General features: G+C 28.1%; 1 protein-coding gene across 1 annotated transcript in view; it reads right to left on the bottom strand.

Moving 5' to 3' along the window:
- Positions 1 to 15,417, bottom strand: part of LOC129963563 (thymocyte selection-associated high mobility group box protein TOX-like) — a 115,884-nt gene extending 100,467 nt beyond the window's left edge. Inside the window, exon 1 of the mRNA XM_056078023.1 lies at positions 14,954 to 15,417. The gene's annotated coding sequence lies outside the window, so the exon portion shown is untranslated. The remainder of the gene's footprint in view (positions 1 to 14,953) is intronic.
- Positions 15,418 to 20,519: the final 5,102 nt, after the last annotated feature.

Below are 20,519 nucleotides of genomic sequence, written 5' to 3'. Positions count from 1 at the left end.
TTACACTTTGTAGGCATTCAACTGAAGGCGATTATGTATTCGTAAATTACAACTCAAAGAATTATGTATTCGTAAATTACAACTCAAAGAATTATGAATATGTAAATTACAACTCAAAGAATTATGTATTCGTAAAGTACAACTCAAAGAATCGCCTTCAGCTGAATGCCTACAAAGTGCAAATTGTGCAAGCTTTACACTTTAATATCATTAATAAAATTCCTTGAGTTGTAATTTACGAATACGTAATCGGTTTTTGCGTAATATTTTTATTCGAAAGTTATGAGGTACGGAAACCCCGACAATAATTAATGAATACCCTATATTGTATGCAGCCTATAACGTCAAAATTAACGTGTTTCAAAAAAAAAAAAAAACAGCCACCATTATTTGCATAACCAGTGACAAATTAAAATGATGGTTCAATAATGGATTTGCTCTAGGATTAAGAATCCGGTATACTTTAATATGATAAAACGTTTCCGATTATGTATTTTTGATATCCATTCTTATGGAAGAATTCGCTACCTTAGCAAAAATAGACTGAAAAAAATATTAGTAAGTATTAATTATTAAAATTTTTCGGGGTATGATGATAGCATCAATTCTTATGTAAGAATTAGAATCTTAATAAGAGTCGATTAAAAGAAAAAACAAAATCTTATTAGTTGTTAAATGTTTAAAAATTTAAGAGCATTTAACACTTTTCTCATATCGCGCACATATTTCTAAAGTAACACGAATCAAAAAATAGACTTCTGAGTTAACACCATAATAAGAATTGGATTAAGAATTAGTATTAACCTCTTAATCACCTTACCCATGAACCATACAGGCATATAATTATCGCTTCTCAAATTTATAACTGAAATTAAATCATTCAAAGTTGCTATAATTCAATAAACACCTCAAATATTCTATGGCATTTTAACTAAATCAACAAAACAAGACATTTCCGAAAAAATATCATCTAATATGAAAAAGGGGGGGGGGCAAAACAATTAAAGGGTTAAACAACAGTGTAGTTTTTTTTTAACATTTATATAAACCAGAAACCGCGGAAACTTTTTACTTTAGCATAATACACGATGTTATATTAATGATTTTTTAGACTTGATTCAATGTATACAGTTTTTCTTATCGCGTCTTTTCTTTCATTAGAAAAGAAATGACTTTTTTTTTTGTTCAGAATAACAACTGATTTTATTCAAAACTGAGCTCTGTTTCATTTAAGTTAAAAGCAGTAAAAGAAGATTTTAAAGTAGTTACCTAAATTTATTTCAAAACACAAGAAAATCATTTTTCAGTCATCATTAATTTGTATCATCTTCATAATTCTGAAATGTTAAATTTTTAAGAAATTTTGAAAATGGAAACATCAAGTTGATACCATGAAATTTGGATTAACATTTAGAATGAGGCATATTAAGAATATATTCGTAAATCAAAAGATAGATATCAAAAGCAATAGATTAAAAATTAGGAAACTTCTCTTTTAATAAACAAGTCAATTTATTCCCACATTTCAATACATTTTGGAGAAAAATCAACATTGGTTTTGATTCACCTAATGATTTATGTCAGATTAATTATTTTTATTTTCGAAACTTTGTAAATATATTTTTATTTATTTATTTATTTCTGATGACACCTAACTGAGCAGCATTATGTGTATATACAATATCATTTAAGTAGATGTTCGGTGTCTATAAAGATTCTCTAGGGGTTCTTTGGAATTCCAATCACTAACTTCTTACATGAGACATTTTTTATCGACAATAATTATTTGTTTAAAACTTTCATATAGCAAAATTGACCTTTCGATATAGTTTATTTCTGTATTTCTCATTAAAAAAGAACTGCAAGATTTAAATTTTAAACGAAATAGTCAAAATGGATACATCTAAATGCCATTTAAATACGGAATCAGATTTTTAAAAAATATAGAAAGTAAAATATTTTTAAAGTTTTTAAACAACATAGTAAAAAATTTATAAAAGATAGTTAATTAGGAATATTAGAACAATATTTCATATAATTTTGAATCAGTCCGTGAGCATGAATTGAATGAAACCATAAAATGAATATACTCAGAAAATATTGTAAAAAAAATAATAATAATAACTCTAAATTTCGGGGCATTTAATGCTGCCTGCTTTGCGAATTTGATAATTCAGCCTTATCTATAAATACTGTAATAACAAACTGTACGTAATGAAACTAATACGAATGTGATTAATTATACTTGCATAAAATGTTAATATAATCTTAATAATAAAAATATAAATTCAAATTTTTTTACAAATTTATTTAATAGGCTACTAGGCTTAAGGCATTTTTTGAACGAGCAATAAAGCTTCAGCTCAGAGGCACTAGACAGCCACTTAATCTGCCCTTTCTGAAATAAGCAACTGGCCCGTTCCAATGAAATTACTAAAAAATTAACGTCAGAATGTGTGGTTAAATTACCGCCTATGATTTTCAAATATGGAAGAAGAAGATATCAATCTTGAAGAAGTTGATTAGATTATTTTCTAGCACCAGCCGACAGTGAAAGCAGTGATATTGATTTAGAAAATAAAGAGTCATTAACTTACAAGAAATTAAACGTATTGTTAAAAAACGCATTAATTTTATTATACCCTTTAATAATACAAATACAATACAACATATTAGTACAAATGTTTAGCTATTATTTAGAACAAGAAATAAAAAATACAGCAGATAGTTAATTTTAAAACCAGCATCAAGTTACTTGATTTGATATTAAACCATCTTTTAATGTCACAAGACACTTTATTCTAAATTTAGTTGAAGAATAACTATTAATCTAATGTACATAATTATAAATTCATGTTAATTCCTTAAAAAAAGAGACGAACAACTCAAGTGTATTTCGAATTTCATTAGTAAACTAATAGTTAAAACTAAAATTAGATAAGTCATTTTCCATTGAAAAAAATTCCATTCGCTAAATACATATCAATACAAATACTTAACTATTCCTTAGAAAAATAAATAAAATATATTATAAACACATCAGATAGTTAGCTTTTATAAAGTTACTTAGTTTTAAATTAAACCATCTATTAATTGTCACAAAACGCGTTAATGTCCTTAATTTATTGTAGAAATGAATAAATATCAGCTTAATGCATTTAAACTAGAAATTTACGTTAATTCTTAATAAATGAGAAACAACAACTTCGTCGCATTATATTCGCTTAAGCATTTCGATTTTTATTTTAAGTTAAAAATACAAAGCCCAGCAGTCGTAAATTAATAATAAACAATAAAAGAGATTTGAATTATTGCATTGTTTTCTGGCCGCCATCCAATTAAGGAGCAATCTTTTAATCAAAATCACAGATTCCTTTTATTATATCAGAAGGAAACAATAGAGCGTTACAACTCCCCGCCAAACAATAGACTAATTTTATTTTAGATAAAAGGGGAAGAATTTAAAAATATTCCTCTTTCGACATTATGAATTAAGAAATAAGAAAACGCCATTAATAATATCGCGGAGATATTAGTAGCCCTGGAAACAAATGTAAATTTCATTTGTCGTCAAGGAAACGCTAATTAAAGTTTCAGCAATGTTTCAGATACATTTTACGTTTTATATTAGGTCATTTTGTTACATGTGACGGCAGCAAACTATTAACATCAATCGTGGTTCAATATGGCGCCGTTTCGATCGATTTTTTTTTTAATCTTTTAATATTTTTTTATAGAAACGAAGGAATTTAGAATATGAAATGGCAGCATAACATTTTTGCTTAACTAGAATATTTAATCTCCGGTTTGATAAATTAATATAAATTCTTCTTTACAAAAATTTTAATGATTGTCTGGATTTTTCTAGAAAAATAAATATAAAATGTTGAAAATAGGAGGAAATATTTTTAGATGATGTTGGTTTATTTTTTTAAACAAAAATAATTCTTGAAATGATTTGTGATTATATACTGGTTTTTATATCTACTTCCAAAAATAATACAAAACCATGGATTATTTGACTATATTCAAAGCTGTATTAAGCCCTTTTAGTCTTTAGGAAAATGTAAATTTCAGGACCTTCTTTTCTCCCTCCCCTTTTGTCCAAAACTATATTATATACATTACACTCTCGATAATCCGGCTTCCGTATTATCCGGCCAGCCTAGTTTCCTTTTATCGTAATTAACTGAGGAAGGCAAGGCTTTGCATTGGCGTCATTGCGGAGGCATTGGAAGCGGGCGTCTACTACGATTCCTTCTATGTGTCATGTGCAAAATACAAGTTGTGTCAGGAAAAGAACGGCGTTCTGCTCGTTGTTTATTGTTCCGTCAGCTTGTAACGGACCTCAACTGTTGCCGATATTTCTGATTATAACTGCACAATATATACAGTATTCGTAAACTGCACTTGGTATATGCTTAAAGTTATTTTTTTTAAATATACCATAGTGAAGATTTCAAAATGGGTGATAACCGAAAAGTTGTAGTGGATATAGAGGAGAAGTTACGCGCTATACAGCGACTGGACTCTGGTGTAACAGAAAATAAAGGCAACTGCTTCTATGATTCACCGGGCCGCGTTCACATTCTACATGGCTTGAGATAAATGGAGGGCTTAGTACTCAATAAGAAATGAGAAAATGCTATTATGATATGAGTTTTGATATAAAAACTTTGTCTTCTGGTATTGGTGGGTAAAGAAATGAGTTCATAGAACATAGGCCTATTCACCTTTTTTGTTTCCCAGCCTACCCTTCTGTCACATTAGGCCCGATATTCGAGACTGTACTATATATTACTAGCCGCCTTTGGCGACCAGTCGGTTCGCCAATCTTAATGTTCGTTAACATTTTAATAATTAAATATTTTATGCAATTCCTACTTTAATAGCTTCTTCATCAAAATATTTTAAAACTTCAAATTTTGATAGTCATATAATTCTCTCATAATATTATAAACGCCTTCAGTCATAAAGCAATATGTATCTCTCTAATTTTCTGTTAATTCCCGTAGAATTTATACTATAAATTAAAGTGGAAAGGATAAATCTGCAATTAATATAATAATATTTTTTACTGAAACAAAGTATTTTTTTGTAATATGATTACTGAAAACAGTCACTGAGCGTTTAAACTTTATGGGCACTAAAGAATATCTTTCCTAATTTATGTAATATTTCAAGAATTTGTCAACAAAATATTCTCAGATTCATTATGACCAGAACGATTAATTAACAATGCTTGATTTTAAATGCATCAAACACTAAGAAAATAAAACGAATCGTTTAAAATAATCGGTTGAAAACAGGTTAAAAAAAAAACTAAAAAAACGATGTACGTAAAACTATAAGCGTATACAAAAAATATATAACTAACATAAATACAATTTTATTACAAAAACATGCAACTAACCTAAAAATAATTTAAATCCGTTGATAATGGTTGTCATGTCAACAATCAGAACACAATGCGCATGCGTGAATTTTCAACGCCAGTTACGGTAACGCAAATGTGTGAGTTTTTCTACGCCAGTTGGGGTAACGCTATGCAGATTAGACATATTTAATTTCCTTTATTCTGTTTTATTTTAATTCAAAAGTACTTAAGAATGAATCTGAAAGATCGATTAATTAACAATGTTTAATTTTAAATGCATCAAACATTAAGAAAATAATTAGAATCGTTTCAAATAATCAGCCAAAAAATCTTAAGCCTAGCCTCATGACTGTTGGGGAAAAAAACTGAACCCGTACTCATTTGGCGGTGGGGAAAATGAAAAGACTTTTTTGTCGGGAAAGTTAGTTTTTAATTAATAATTAAAATTCTAATTAAAAATTCAAAAAAAGGGATATCCTATCGTTTAAGTTAGATCAAACTGCACACGGTGTGCAAATTTGATTAAAATCGGTTAAGTAGTTTAGGAGTCCATCGCGGACAAACAACGTGACACGTAATTTATGTATATTAAGATAAAGCGTACATATTTTTAATTCATAAAGTAATAAATTTTTTTAAAATTATAAAACAACATAATATAAAATGTGCAATAATTTGGAATACATTAATTCTGGAATCAATATAATTATTAATTATAGAATTTAATCAATACTTGATTTTAAATTGATTACGTTTGAATGAACTTTTCTTAAATTAAATGAAAGCGCAAAATTAAATTAATTTGAAAATAAAACAAATATATATATCAAAGCTACAATGGGCTGATACTTTCTTAATTGTCTATAAAATAATCTAACACTTATTATATTTGATTACACTCGATTCTTAATTCTGAAGACGTTATTTCAAATATTTCAAAATTTTATTACAAAAAAAAATCGTTGTCTTAAAATAAAATTGTTTTTAGAAATATTTTCTTGATATAACGGAAGTTAAAAATATATAATTCTATTACATTAAAACAAATTTAAAAATTTATTTTAAATTACTTGAAATTTTGTATTATTATATTTTTTAGTCTATTTGTATTTGTATTTATATATTTTTTTAGTCTATTTGTATTTGTATTTATATATTTTTTTAGTCTATTTGTATTTGTATCTTTTATTTTATTTTAGTATTTTGTATTTTAAATTTTTAGTCTTCAATTAACACTGTATTCAAGTATATTTTCCAATTTTACGATTAAAGTCAACAACGGAATCAAAGCCATGGTGCAATGAGAGCTTTAACATCGCCGGCTTTTAACTGAAACCGTAAGGCCAACGAAATAAAGTTATACAATTATTTATGCGTTACTAACGACGCAGTGTAAATTATTCTTCACGTGCGAATTTGCCGTTCTCGTATTGCGAAAGCAGCCTGCATCACCATGTGACGTTATAATTCGAAAATGCGCAGCTGCCCACACAGAATCGTCAACTAACACGCAGAGTGTGCGCATGAATATATACAGCTGTTGAATACATTACTGACATTTAATCAGGTATATACTGAATAATGACGAACTGAATCTTAGTGAAACTGATTATTGAAAATCTTCGTCGAATTCAGTCACAAAGTAACGGAAATGGCGAGTTGGAGATCGTTTGCTTGTACACACGGCGGATTTTACTTTCCCGCAGGCTATCTATATCAAGAGAAAAATTGTAAAAAAAGAAAAGAAAAGAAATTAACCCAAGATAACGACGAGTTTTTACGTTTCAAACCACCTTTAGTCGAAAAACACATTTTTGGAATTATGTCTTTTTGTTTGTAATTCAAAAACTCAAAAGATAACTCAATTCGAACTCAGAAATAACTCAAAAGTTAGATGAATGAAATTTGGCATATGAACTTTACATCAAAATTCAAGATTTTCGATCAAATTATGAATGAAATCCATTCTGAAAAGGTCTGTATGTCCGGATAAGAGAGTACAATTACAAACCGTACAGAGCTAGATAGATAAAATTTGATATGTTTAATATCTATGATATAGATCTATCTCAAATTTTGAGTCAAATTCAACAACGGATTGACCGTTTGGCGGTTTATACTTCAGTATGATTATAAATGCGATCATTCTAAAACGTAACAACTTAGGCAAATAAAATTTAGTTCGCAGTTTTAGCACCTAAACTATAGAATTTTATTAAATTTTTTTAAAAATCCAGCAAGGAGGTTGATTGACCATCTGTCGGTCTGTATTTTCGTATGAATGTAAATACAATAACTCAGAAATGCAGACTTGAATAGATGAAATTTGGTATTTGATGTTGTGATTCCTAGTTCTATTTCAAATTTTGGTCTCAGTTGGTTGAGAAAAAGAGGCGATAAAAATACATATTCGATTTTCTGGTTCTTGTGCATTAGTAGTATAACAACGATTAAGCATGGAAGTTCACAGGCTATATTTATAGCAAAGAATGTTATTTCATACATACTGCTCGCCAGTGCCATGCAATTAATGCACAAGAGCCATTTTCCTTTACTAGACTACAAAGCAAATAACTCTCGTGAGTGAAAATAAAAACCTGAGTACTTGTGACATTCATAGCTTTGCCCAAGACCCGCGATTTGATACAGGGGAAGAAGATAACACCTTTGAAGAGATTGTGCGAGAAAAATTCAGAGAAACCACTTCCGCTAATTTTGAAAGCAGTTTGGGCTATTCCAACGATGTACTGCTGAAATAATCCAACGAAATGTATAGTAATGATTACGATTATATGATAAGTTAAAAGAAAGTATTGCCTAAGTGACCCTAAACTAGTCTTTTAAGTAGCTCAAACAAGGCTGTATAAATAGGCTGTTCTTTGCCTTTATTTCGTTGCTTGCATGGTCAACGTTTAGTACGTACGCCTCTGCTTATATAGTGCTCAAAGTTTATCTAACACCTTGAATAATTACGGAAGAAGTGAGATTTGAAGAATACAGGAATTTTAGTTTTACGAGAAATGGCGAATGTAAACATAAAAGAATAAGGAAATACTACATATTTTAGAACTGAACATTTATTCTATTTCCAAAAATTTTATCCCATATTCGGAAAAAGATCAAAGGAGAAACATTTATTGTAATAGAGCATCAGCAATGTAATAACAGTAATGCAATCAAACCACGAAAAAAAAAAGCAAAAGTATTTATTATTAGCAAGTAAATACGAAACAAATAATTTATTTTTGTGTGAATTATCCTATATACATGTTTTTTGAATTAATAAATATTAGTTTAAATATATTTTCCCCAATTTTAAATCTACAAAATATTTTAACATGAAATTGAAAAACATATTATGCATACTTTAAAATCTAAGCACTAATTTGAGCTCCATATTTTCACTTCAGAATGCTTTCTTGGATAATTAATCTTCCTATTGAAAAGAAATCTGAAAGTTTTGAGATTTGAATCTTATCGTCATTATTTCGACACTGTCATGATGATGAAGCGTTTTATTTCTTAAAAAAACAAACAAAAAAAACATTAGAGTTTGAAAATTTTAAGATCTGTACTATCATCATCTCGAAATGGCAACGATGATGAAATTCTCTTTTTGAAACTTATAATCTTAAAGATATGAGATAAATCGAGTGTGTGCGCAATGCCGATTTGATTTTGGAATCCAATTTATTTTGGTGGAGAAAATAGAACAACGAACAGCGTTAAGAAGACGATATTTAAACTTGAATAACATTTTTCATATCTCCTTTTTCCTTTTCCAAATTTGGTATACTACAATAGGAATTAACATGCTTCAAATCATTTACTTACTATGCGTAGTTACTTACTAGATACTAGCCAAAAAGCACTTGATGAATCCGAATCAAAAAATGAATCAATCAAAATTAAAGGGTATTGAAAACTTTTGGTTCGAAATATTGCGGTATTATGACTTTTCTGGCTCATTTCATCGATGCTCATTTTATTTTTAAAAATGTATTTAGAATGGCATCAATACGGCTTACGCACAAAATGAATAATATATCGTTAAACTGCGTTTGAATTTAAATCCAGTCATTAAAATGATGTACTCATGTGAATTATACATAAAATTGTTTTTAAAGTTTATTAAAATTAGGAAAAATTCTACTGAAATAAATCTGATACCACAAATAATAATTTTTTTTTTTAATTTTTAAGTAATAGAAAAATGGTTCTTGTGCGATAATGATCTTAAGGTATAGAAAAATCATGCTAATATTTTAATTAATTTTTAAACAAAATTAAAAATGGTAAAGTAAAATGAGTAGGTAATGCGTATATTTCAGATCATCAAAAAAGGAATTAGTTTAAAATAATCAATTCGAAAATACTATCTGAAAATAATATGACTAGATTTTTGGCGGCTGGAAAATTAAACCTTTAAAAAACTGAATGGCTAATAAATATTTCTTTCTGGAAGTTAATAAAACTTCAAACGATTTTGAATATTTAAAATAAGAAAATCCATAAAAGAATAATACAATATATTTTATATAATAATTGTAATTTGTTTCTATAAACTAAAATTAAAGAACAAAAACTACACAAAATTAAAGATAAATATAAATCAAGAAGATAAATTTATTTTACGAATTTCTAACAAATTAATTTATAAATATATTCTAAGATCTAATAAATTAAGAATAATATTTATAAATAAGATAAATATTTAAAAAACATATTCATAAAATACTTTAGAAATACATTTTATAAATTTCTGATATAATCTAAAGATAAATATATTTTATATATTTTCAGAAAAATATATTAGCAAGACATATTTTCTAAATATTAATGTAAAGCTATTAAAGTTGACAATATTTTAAAAATGAAGTAATAACGTTTTAACAAAATAATACCCAAGTAGGTTCACAGTTAGAAAAAGTCGCTTAAAACAATAGATAGCAATCAAAATAGCACACGAATAAAGAATAGATAGCACAAGAATAGAGAGAAGAAAAAAAAAGGTTTCATGAAATTATTTATATGAATACCATCTTTCAGATTCAACATTTATAAGCAGATATAATCTTAAGAGAATGAAATTGATTTGAAAGTCATTTTAATTTTAAAAATAATTATTTCTAAAATAATTTCTTGTCGTCGATTTTTGTGATAAAATAAACCTTATTTTCTCATTTATTTTCAAACTTTGTGATGGTATCAAAATACATCATGCAGATACGGAATTCTAAGCGGAAACAATTTTAGAAATTTTAATTTTGAATAATTCTTTTCGGGAATCGGTACTGTTTCATTTCGTTGAACATTTTTTTACATCTTGCATTCAAAAAGAACATAAAATGACACATCAATTTAAAAAATACTTTTTTTTCTCTCTCTCTCACTTTTGAAAAACATTTCTATGATTCTCGCAGGAAAGTTCAAACTATTTTATCGGACTCGCAATGGAAAACTTCGTGAAATATCAGTCTTCTGGTCTTTTTCCGATGTTATCTCCTCTGAGTCATGCATCTGTGCCGGGGTTGCCTCACCTAACGATGTATTTACTTACAAGGGAGATTGATCTGATCATGAAATAAATTGAAGTCAAGTTATGTCAAGATAAACTTTATTTATTTATCAGTTGAGTTATCCTTATAGTCATCTCCCTGATCACTCATATTTAGGGACTATGAGTAAGCTGATGCAGCTGGAATGAAAAGTATTTGTATAATTTTTAAATGGGGGATATACGTGTTCCGTGACCCCGGAGATATCTTGGTAGGGGAGGGAGAAGAGAGGGAGGGGAAACCTGTTTTCTTTTTGAAGGAGGAATTTAGGAATTATTTTTATCTGAAGGAATATCAGTGTCAGACTTTTTTGTAAATTATTTATATTACACAGAAGATATAGAAGATGTTTTTTTCATTTTTTGAAAAATTCTTTATTTTAAGTAAGTCTTTATCCTATCAAAATCGTTACAGTTATGAAAGTACGTTATTTTTTTTTTTCTGGAATCCGACAGTTGGTAGTTTTAAAAGTTTTTTCATTCAATCAAAATATCTAGGGAAAAGCTCAATGGTTAGCTTCCATTTCGTTTCAAGATTTGCAGAGGTTGCAATTATTGTCTGACGAAAATAATATATATTTTTTTAAAAATTGAGTTAAAAAAATAAATTTGGTAAGGAAGACGGTATTTTTGCCATAAAAAATGAAATTCGCGGGAATTCAATATTTTTACTACGAGAAATTTATTTCTGGTTAAACAAATCCAATTAAAAATTAAGAATGCTTAAAAAACATTTTTGCTAAACAATGCTAAAAATCATTTTATTAAAACGAAATTCTGTGCAAGTATCAGACAAAATTACCGCTTTCAATCATTTCGAAATTAAAAATTGTTATCTTTTATCTTCCGATTTAAGTGTCACAACAAAACTATTTTGAAAAAAAAAAAAGAAATATTTGGCAAAAATGAGACCGCAAGAGCAGTAAGTTCTGCTTCGCTTTAAATTCACATCTAAGTGACTTCTGTGGCTGGAGGATTGACGCCATATTTTAAGCAACAAATGGTAAGGACTGTATCTCATCAGGAACTATCTTCAATAATAATTCCTAGTGGCAATATCAACTATCAAAATTTCGACACGCAACCAAATAGGAGCAAAGGCTAAGATTTTCTTAATCTATATTCTTCAATCTCCGGTTTAGGAGGCGATATTTAGAGCCGTAACTACCATTTGAGCAAGCAGAACGGCTACCGGGACCCCAAGTGGAACGAAATTTTTAAAAAATATATATTAGAAATTTAATTTTAGAAGCTGAAAAACTAAAACTTATTAAATCTATTTATCATCTTCCAAGCCGAAAAATTATTTATCTAATTAGAATTACAGTTAATTAATTAAGTAAAAAATTGTACCTGCAAATTGATCAAATTTGCATGTTGCTCAGTTGCAAACTAGGCATTGATGTTGCCTAGTTTGCAATTGCGCAAATTGATAATCAAACTAGGCAACATCAAATAACTTTTGTCATCATAGATTTTTTTAACTTATAGAAATTAAACAGGAATTAAAAATAATATATAACAGCACAGCCGATTAAAGGATTTAGAATTCTTTCAGGTACTTACAATTTTTTCAACTATAATTAGAATAAAAATGGTTAATGTTTAGATCAGTACAAGGGCCGACCCATTACCATCTATAACCCCATAGCCCGTAAATCTCTAATTATGAGCTTTCAAAAATCAGAGAAAACCAAATTCGAAATCCGAATTAACTCCATCCGATGAATGCGATTCCATCTTACCACCGATGAATAAATCTTATGCTATTTTTACAATTTTGCTATTCTGCACTGTTTCACGGATCTAATTCCGTGTGATTTCTACAATTATTTACAAATTCAAAGAAATAGCGATAGGTATTTCGTATCTGCCATTAACAGGCTTTCTTCTTTCAAATGATTTCAAGCAATTAGCTTGGAAAATTATTAAACTTTTTTAAAATTCTTTTCTTTTAGAAGACGATTTATAAATATCTTTCATTTTGCAGCCGCAGAAGAAAATATCATCTCCATTATCGTTTCTAATTTTCTTTTTTTTAGAACCATAACGTGCCCATGCTTACAGCATTAAAATTAATTAATGATACATAATGAATTTTAGCATATAAACTTTATTAAGAACTGCATAAATTTTTGCATTGTTTAAATTTATTTTGGCAAAGTTTGCAATTCGATAATTACTTTTTTATTATAAAAAAAATGATCGGAGTACTTGAAGGAACCCGTTACGGATTTTCAATTTTCCAATAAATAGAAAAATTCCCGCGTGGAGGAGTCGCGAGTTATTGTTTAAAATACCACTAGATAATAAAAAAAATTAACTTGCCTTATTAAAAATCTAAAACGTTATATATTCCACCAATAGCTTTTGCTTGCAAGTATTAAACTACAACGATACAAGTTGGAAATTGCAATCGATACTTTATGGAACAAGCTAGTTCCGATGTCGCAAATTTCCCGATGCTATATAATGTCGTGCATATTGCCATTAGAAAGTTCAAGAAACTAAAAGAGATTTCATCTTTGAAAAACATATTTAACACAAAAAATAATTTTCCTAGACCTCTAGATATAATTTATCCCCAAAAAGATCCTTTACAGATTTAGAATAATATATCGGAATCCATCCAAGCTGGCAAGTAGAAATCAATTCTTGATGGAATAAATCAATAAAGTCATAAATGTCATCAAACTATATAATGTCGTGATTAGAACCATAAGAAAGTTCAAGAACCTAATACAGATTTTTATCCTCCAAACGTAGAAATAACAAGTAAAATAATTATCCGTTTAAACGGACTCAAGCTAAAAGTATTGACATCTCCGATTATCTCAACATAATCCTAAACCAATAGAAGGATGGGGGAAAAAACCGAAGATTTTCAACCAAAGCAGTTATGATGCGTATCTTAACAACTGTGTGGAAATAATCAAATACTTAAAGAAAATTAAAAGTGAATCAATAATTAAAAAAACATATTTTTAATGATTTGATAATTGTAACGATATGCAAAAAATTTTTATACGCATCCATATATGAAATTGTTTTGCAAAATTTTTAAATTTAAATATTAAAATGGTACGCTTAATTAATTTTCCGAAATCTTCAAATTACGCTAAATGCTAACAAATCTACATCCCAGATTATATTTTACCTTCATAACGAAATCGCGCATTGAAAAGTTTTCCTGCCAAAATCATAATTTCAGAGCAATACCTTACTTGCAATCGGAGCTTCAGGTGCTAAAATAAAAATTATGCATAATCTTGTGTAATATTGCAAAAAGATCGTAAGAATCTAGTAAGATCTGCAACTATTTAGATGTAGTGCTTTTCCTTTTTTTAAAGAAATTTATTTTTATCAACCTACTTATCAATAAGACAAAATATTAAAATTACAGAATTAGAATTTTGGTATCCTTGTTTCAGAAGCAATAGTCAGCATAAAATAATCAAAATTACGTTTAATTAACTAATCAATCAACATACGAATCGTTAAATCAATTTGAAATTAACTAAGAAAATCCTCAATCGAAATGATTACCATTTTCAAGCAGCGATTAATTTCTAAATAAATTCTAAATCATTAATAATGCCAAAATTCGCCTTATTATTTTTCTTTCCTTTTCTTTCAAATTATTTAATATAAAAAGAAAACGACTTTTTTCTCCATTTTACAAAAAAAATTAATTTTGAATGCTTCAATATATTTGAAAAGATTTTGCAACAATTTAATATATTTTCTTTCTAAATGTTTAAAAAATAATCATTCATTAAATTCATAAAGAATAAAACAAAAAGCATATTAGTACATTATGTTTGTTTATCCAATTTAATCTAAAGGATCAGAAAAATCAAATTCAAAAATTTAAAAAAAAATTCTTATAATAACTTTATGAGCAATAAATTTTAATTTTATTAATAGTAATCATACAAATTAATTATTTTAAAATATTATAACTATAAAAAAGAATTTAATTAAAAGTTTTTTTAAAAAACACATGGAGCGCAACATACCTTTGCTGAACGTTTAAACGCCGTTGTCCGCCGTCAAAGCACGAGTTTTGTTGCCGTTCATTAGTGTCATGTCAATCAAAAAGTAAACAAAACAAACTTTCGTGCCGAAACGAACACACAATTGCACGAAGTTTCCGCTGTTCACAAAAATTCTCGTCTGTCAAAACAAACTTTGCAGAACAATTCCAATGAAAAAGAACAACTCTAATTCTTCAAGTTTCAAAATATCATTACGAACAGTTTATTTCAAATAATCCAATCAAAACTTCGAAATCAATTAAGTTATAAATGTTTTATCACTTTTCATAAATGCACTATAAATATTTTTTTTTCCTACACAGGTAGAAAAAAAAGAATTTTTTTTTTTTTTTTCGTTTTTCAGAGCCGCATCCAAAGAGGCGCTCTTTCCGAATGCCCTTTTCGTCGCACAGGTATAAACACTTAACCACTCATATTCAGACTCTTCGCCGTTCTGCCAGAGTTTAAGTGAATTTCATATCGATGGCGGGTTGCTGTATTTTATTGAAAGCGCCAATTATCGCCAACGGCGGGGAAAATAACGGGCTGCTGTTTCAAGTGCAGGAAACGGCTTCGTGTTTTAACCCTCGTCCCTTCGCGGGGATTCGGAAATCCTCGAATCAATAGATTTAAAAAAGGTTCGCAACAATTCCGGAACAATTTGGGCCTATTTGCCGGGGGAATAGCAGATTTAGTTTGAGCGTAATGGAAACGCGAAGTGTTTTAGGATTAACTCTCATAAACAATCATGAATTATTCGAATGTACTCCATTTGGGCTTAAACGGATTGTTTGGGGAGAAATCCATTTAGACTTATTAACGGAAAATCGTAAATTATCATTCGGGATTTGTTCGACAATCAATGATCTATTGCAATCTAATTAATTCAAAAGCAAGTTATTATTCATTAGCGTAATGGATTTGGCCGTTCTTCTAATGTATTTATTTATGGATCTAATTTACGAACCACAGTCGAAATCGAACATATAAAGACGAAAATAAATATTTGCTGTACTTTAGTTTAATTAATATATTTTAGAAAGTGGGAGCTTCATTCTATTTTAAAAGCCATCTTCTGATAATGAAAAACTGTTTTTTTGTTTTTGTTTAATTATCGTTGGGCTGAAAAATAAATTTGTTTTTCTTTTCTAAATCTCATTTGCCAGTGTTATTAGTTATCTCAATTCTTTTAAAAAATAAATGGCTTAGAGAGAGAGAATTCCACTTAGAAACATTAATGTAGTCGTAAATTATGATTAGAGATTCTAATGCAGAAGGTTTATTCGATAATCAATAATGCCTTGCAATCTAATTAATTCGGAAACAAGTTATTATTTATTAATGCAATGAATGCGATTCTATTGAGATAATTCTATCAAGATAATTTACGAGGAAAAGTAGAAAATAAACATATTAAAATAAAAACAAGCGGCTACTGCTATAGATTGCTTTAATTATATTATTCTGCAAAGAATTCGTTTATAATTTATTTTTCAGAAGCATAGAGACGAAATTAAAACTGCTTCTATAGTTTGGTAAAAAAAATGAATGTTTTTTTTTTAATTAAGAATAGGAATATGTTTAAATTTGGCGTTTTCCAGACGCATTGACAGATATGAGTTCATTTCATTTAAATTAGAATTATTTTTGTGAAAAATATATTTATAGAGAAAAGTTAAGAATTATTTAATTTACTTTTTCCTATCCACCGAATAGTTGCTGAAAGAAAAAAAGAATAAATAATCGGATAAAAAAAATTTAATCACTTTCTTTATATTTTTAAAAATGCAGTTCTGGAAAGATTAAATAAAACGTTTGGAGATAATTTAGTTAAGATTTATTCACTGGAATTCCTTCAATAATTAATGATTTATTGCAATCTATTAGTTATTATTATAAGTTATTGTATCCATTATTTCAACTTAATTAATAAAGAATAATATTAAACAGATTTAATTTTTAAATATAACTGACCTTTATTATGTACCTAGAGAAATCGAATTTTTTGTCAGAAGTTGAAATGAATTTACAAAAATTAATAAACACATTCTTAAATCTTACATGTTATAATTGTTTTTTGTTTTCGTTTTTTTTTTAGTTGTGGTTGTTCTTTTTATATAACTAATATATATAATTTATATAATTTATATAACTAATATATCTGCATATTTTTTTCAAATCGCAATGAATAAATAAGAAATTCTACATTTTTTTCCACCGTTTGTAAAAATTTCTTTTCATTTATTATGCTTATTTCTTTTAATTTTGATAACTGGTACAACGCTTTTATTCTGAAATAGTTTGTATAGATTGATTAAACAATTAATTTTAACAACATAAAATCATATTTAAATACTTATAAATATCATTTCTTATATGTCCATTGGGGCATTATTTCTACTAATAATAAATTTAAAGTGTATGTGTGTACGAAACGATGCTCTACGCCGAGACCGTTGGATCTACGGTTACCAAATTCGGTACATGCATCGCTTGGAAAATGGGAATAGCATTTCGGGTCGACTTTTTTTGAAATTTTAATAATGAATTAAAAATTAAGCCTAATTTTGGAGTTTTCTCCGCCATAATATCCGAAAATATTATCGCACAAGAATGCACACCGTTTCAAAATTTAAAAAAAATTGTTCTTTTAATTGTACAAATTTGTTTAAAAATACAAATAAATTATACATTAAATTATAGATAATACTTTAAAAAATACTTTTTTTTTTTTGCCAATTTCCGACGACAGATTACATTAATGCCCAGAAGTTCAAACCGTTTTTATTGTTTCATCAACTATCTGACAGCGTGATTTTAAATCTTAGTAAGTTAAGTAATTAAATTCCATTCCAGTTAAAAAAGAAGGATTTTGTTAAAAATTTATGCAGTTTCCAAGCCTACATAATAAGATTATAAAAAAGTAAAGTTACTATAACACGTAATTTAAATGAACCGCATATTTACGTTGTTGTGACTTATGGCACTATACAAGACCGCTGACAGTTATCTGTCAGCGATTTAAGCCGAGTGAGCATCTCTTGTTTTTTCAGTAGCGCCAACTAGGGCCAAGAGTACGACTTAGATAGTCACGCGTCACAACCCTTTTTACGGGGCGGACTTCATTCATGCATTTCATTCACTCGTCTGCAGATCGCAATTTAGACCTGAATCAGAGAACGATCACCTCTGAACCAGTGCCCCCAGTGGTATTACTCTCGACATGGAGGACTTTATGACCACGACAGATTTATACGTGCGCCAGCCACCACACACAAGGAGAGCATATTTACGTTTACAATATAATACAATACAATATTACAATAATGTCATGAGACCGGTTTCCATTGAAAGGGTTCATATGCGCTATGAGTGGAACGTATTTAAGATAATTAAGTCTATTTTTAAAGTCTGGCAATTTCATGATATCATTGATATAAATTTATATATAAAAGATTTAATTGAAATTAAAGTTTACCAATATCCAGTTTTATTAGACGATTATCCAATATCCGATAATTAGATAATTATCCAATTTTATTAGATAAACCGTCATCAGTTAGTTATCTAATGAAATTTAAAGGCATCGGTCCTATTCAATAAAATGATTCAATATATAGAATTCGAATAACTATAATGTAGTAATTGACAATTGATGTAGAAATTATCTTTGCATCTTACATTGGTATACTAAGCTGCTTATGAATGCAACTTTTCTTAGAATGTATAATTTAAATTGCACAAATTTATTTTTGTTGAGGGATTACTTATTATTTGATATTAATAATTTGAAGCATTAAATGTTCTGTTAAACTGTCCTTGCACCGATAATTAATTGTTTTAGTGAGAAAGTCAGTACGCACAAACATTATTGTTTGTCTCTTTAAATAAGGATCTCATTCAAATTAAAGCAGCATGTACAAGTCATGGTTGTCTTTCTAAATAATATAAGCGTTCTAATTAAAGTGATAGCATCAGATATCCCGTTAATTTAATTTTGGAATCCTTCGCTTGCCATGGAGGGAGGGGGGAATAAAAGATGTAATGTCATACCACAGAGTAAGATAAGATATTATTTGATAATAAATAATGTGAGTATTTATATTAGAAATGCGACTGTGATGTAAAGAGTTGATTCTTAATAGTTAGAAATGATAATATTTCAGTTTATTCGTTAGAATCTGTAAATTTTGTAGGTGCTCAAAGGTTTGATGAAACTCATGGCTTTAATGGGTGGTCAAACAATGGAAACAATTTCAAGCTTGGTTTAATTATATTAAAATCCTGTTTTAAGGCGACGCTAAGGCTATTTAGGGACGGACCTCCTTACTTTGGGCCGCGATCAGATAACAAGGATGCCATCTGAGTTAGCACCCACACTTGCAGTATTCCTACGGACTTAACGTGGTCCAGACCCATTTAAGCGACTGTTCATGGGGTCTCGAACCTGAAACCCTGCGGTTTCGAAGCCGAGGCCCCAAGAAGCAGTTTCAAAGTCAGGAACCCATTCTCCAAACTCCTATACTATACAGACTAGAAGGTATCTATTTTACGCTACAGAGTTAGGGGGAACTTAGTAGCGCAGATAGATGGCATTAGTGGCGTAGTACTTTTTTTTTTTCTTCCTATCTTCATACTTGTAGATTTACATTCAAGATCCCTTTTTTCTTTCCTTCCAGATTATTGGCTAGAGCAGAATGTTGAAAAAATGCTTGATAAAAATTAATAAATTTGTTATTTAATTCACTTTTGTAGTTATTTTCCTAACATACTAAACCCGGTCGTATAATTTTTTTCTTGAATAATTCTTAAACATCTTATTGTATAGTCATATTCTCTGTGTAGAATCAAAATTTATTATGCAGAGGATTATGTTAATATATTCTCATGGCTTACAGGGTGGCGAATTTGAATATTGCGAACATTCCTTTTTTAAATTTCTAAACACAGCTACAGGCAGTACAACACAATAAATTGTGTATAAAAGACATAATTTAGATATTTAAAATGCATTCGAAAGCACAATTAAACACTCTTAAGTAGTTTTTAAACACTTCTATTTATTTATTTATTACTTTTTTCATGTTTGTAAAAGAAAAAAAAAATTGATTTTTAATGATAAATGAAGTTTTAAAATGAAAAATGAAAATTATTGGAAAATTATTGGAAAAAATGAAAATTATTGGAAAAGTTTAAAGTTAAATTAAATTTTATTTTAATGTCTAAAAAATATAATAAAATAAAATAAAAAAATTTTCAAAAAAGGATTTTATTAAATTTTATTATATATTAATTTTTAACAAAATTTATTTTATTAAAATTTATTAAATTTTAATTTAATATTGTTTTTAAAAAATTAAAATTTAATTTTAATAAAGTTTAGCTTCATATCAATGGTGCATCCTGGTAGAGAATTAAAAAAAAATCACGTACTGCAAAATTCCACAATATTCATAATGATAAGTTATTAAACAAAAAAGTATATAACAAATAAAATTTTAAAATTTCTGCTTTTTAATCTTCACTGATTATAAGGGAATGTATGTAT

Source organism: Argiope bruennichi, chromosome 3, assembly GCF_947563725.1.
Source record: "Argiope bruennichi chromosome 3, qqArgBrue1.1, whole genome shotgun sequence".
NCBI lineage: Eukaryota > Metazoa > Arthropoda > Arachnida > Araneae > Araneidae > Argiope > Argiope bruennichi.
The sequence above is the reverse complement of the archived record's forward strand: the minus strand, read 5'-3'. Positions and strand labels throughout refer to the sequence as shown.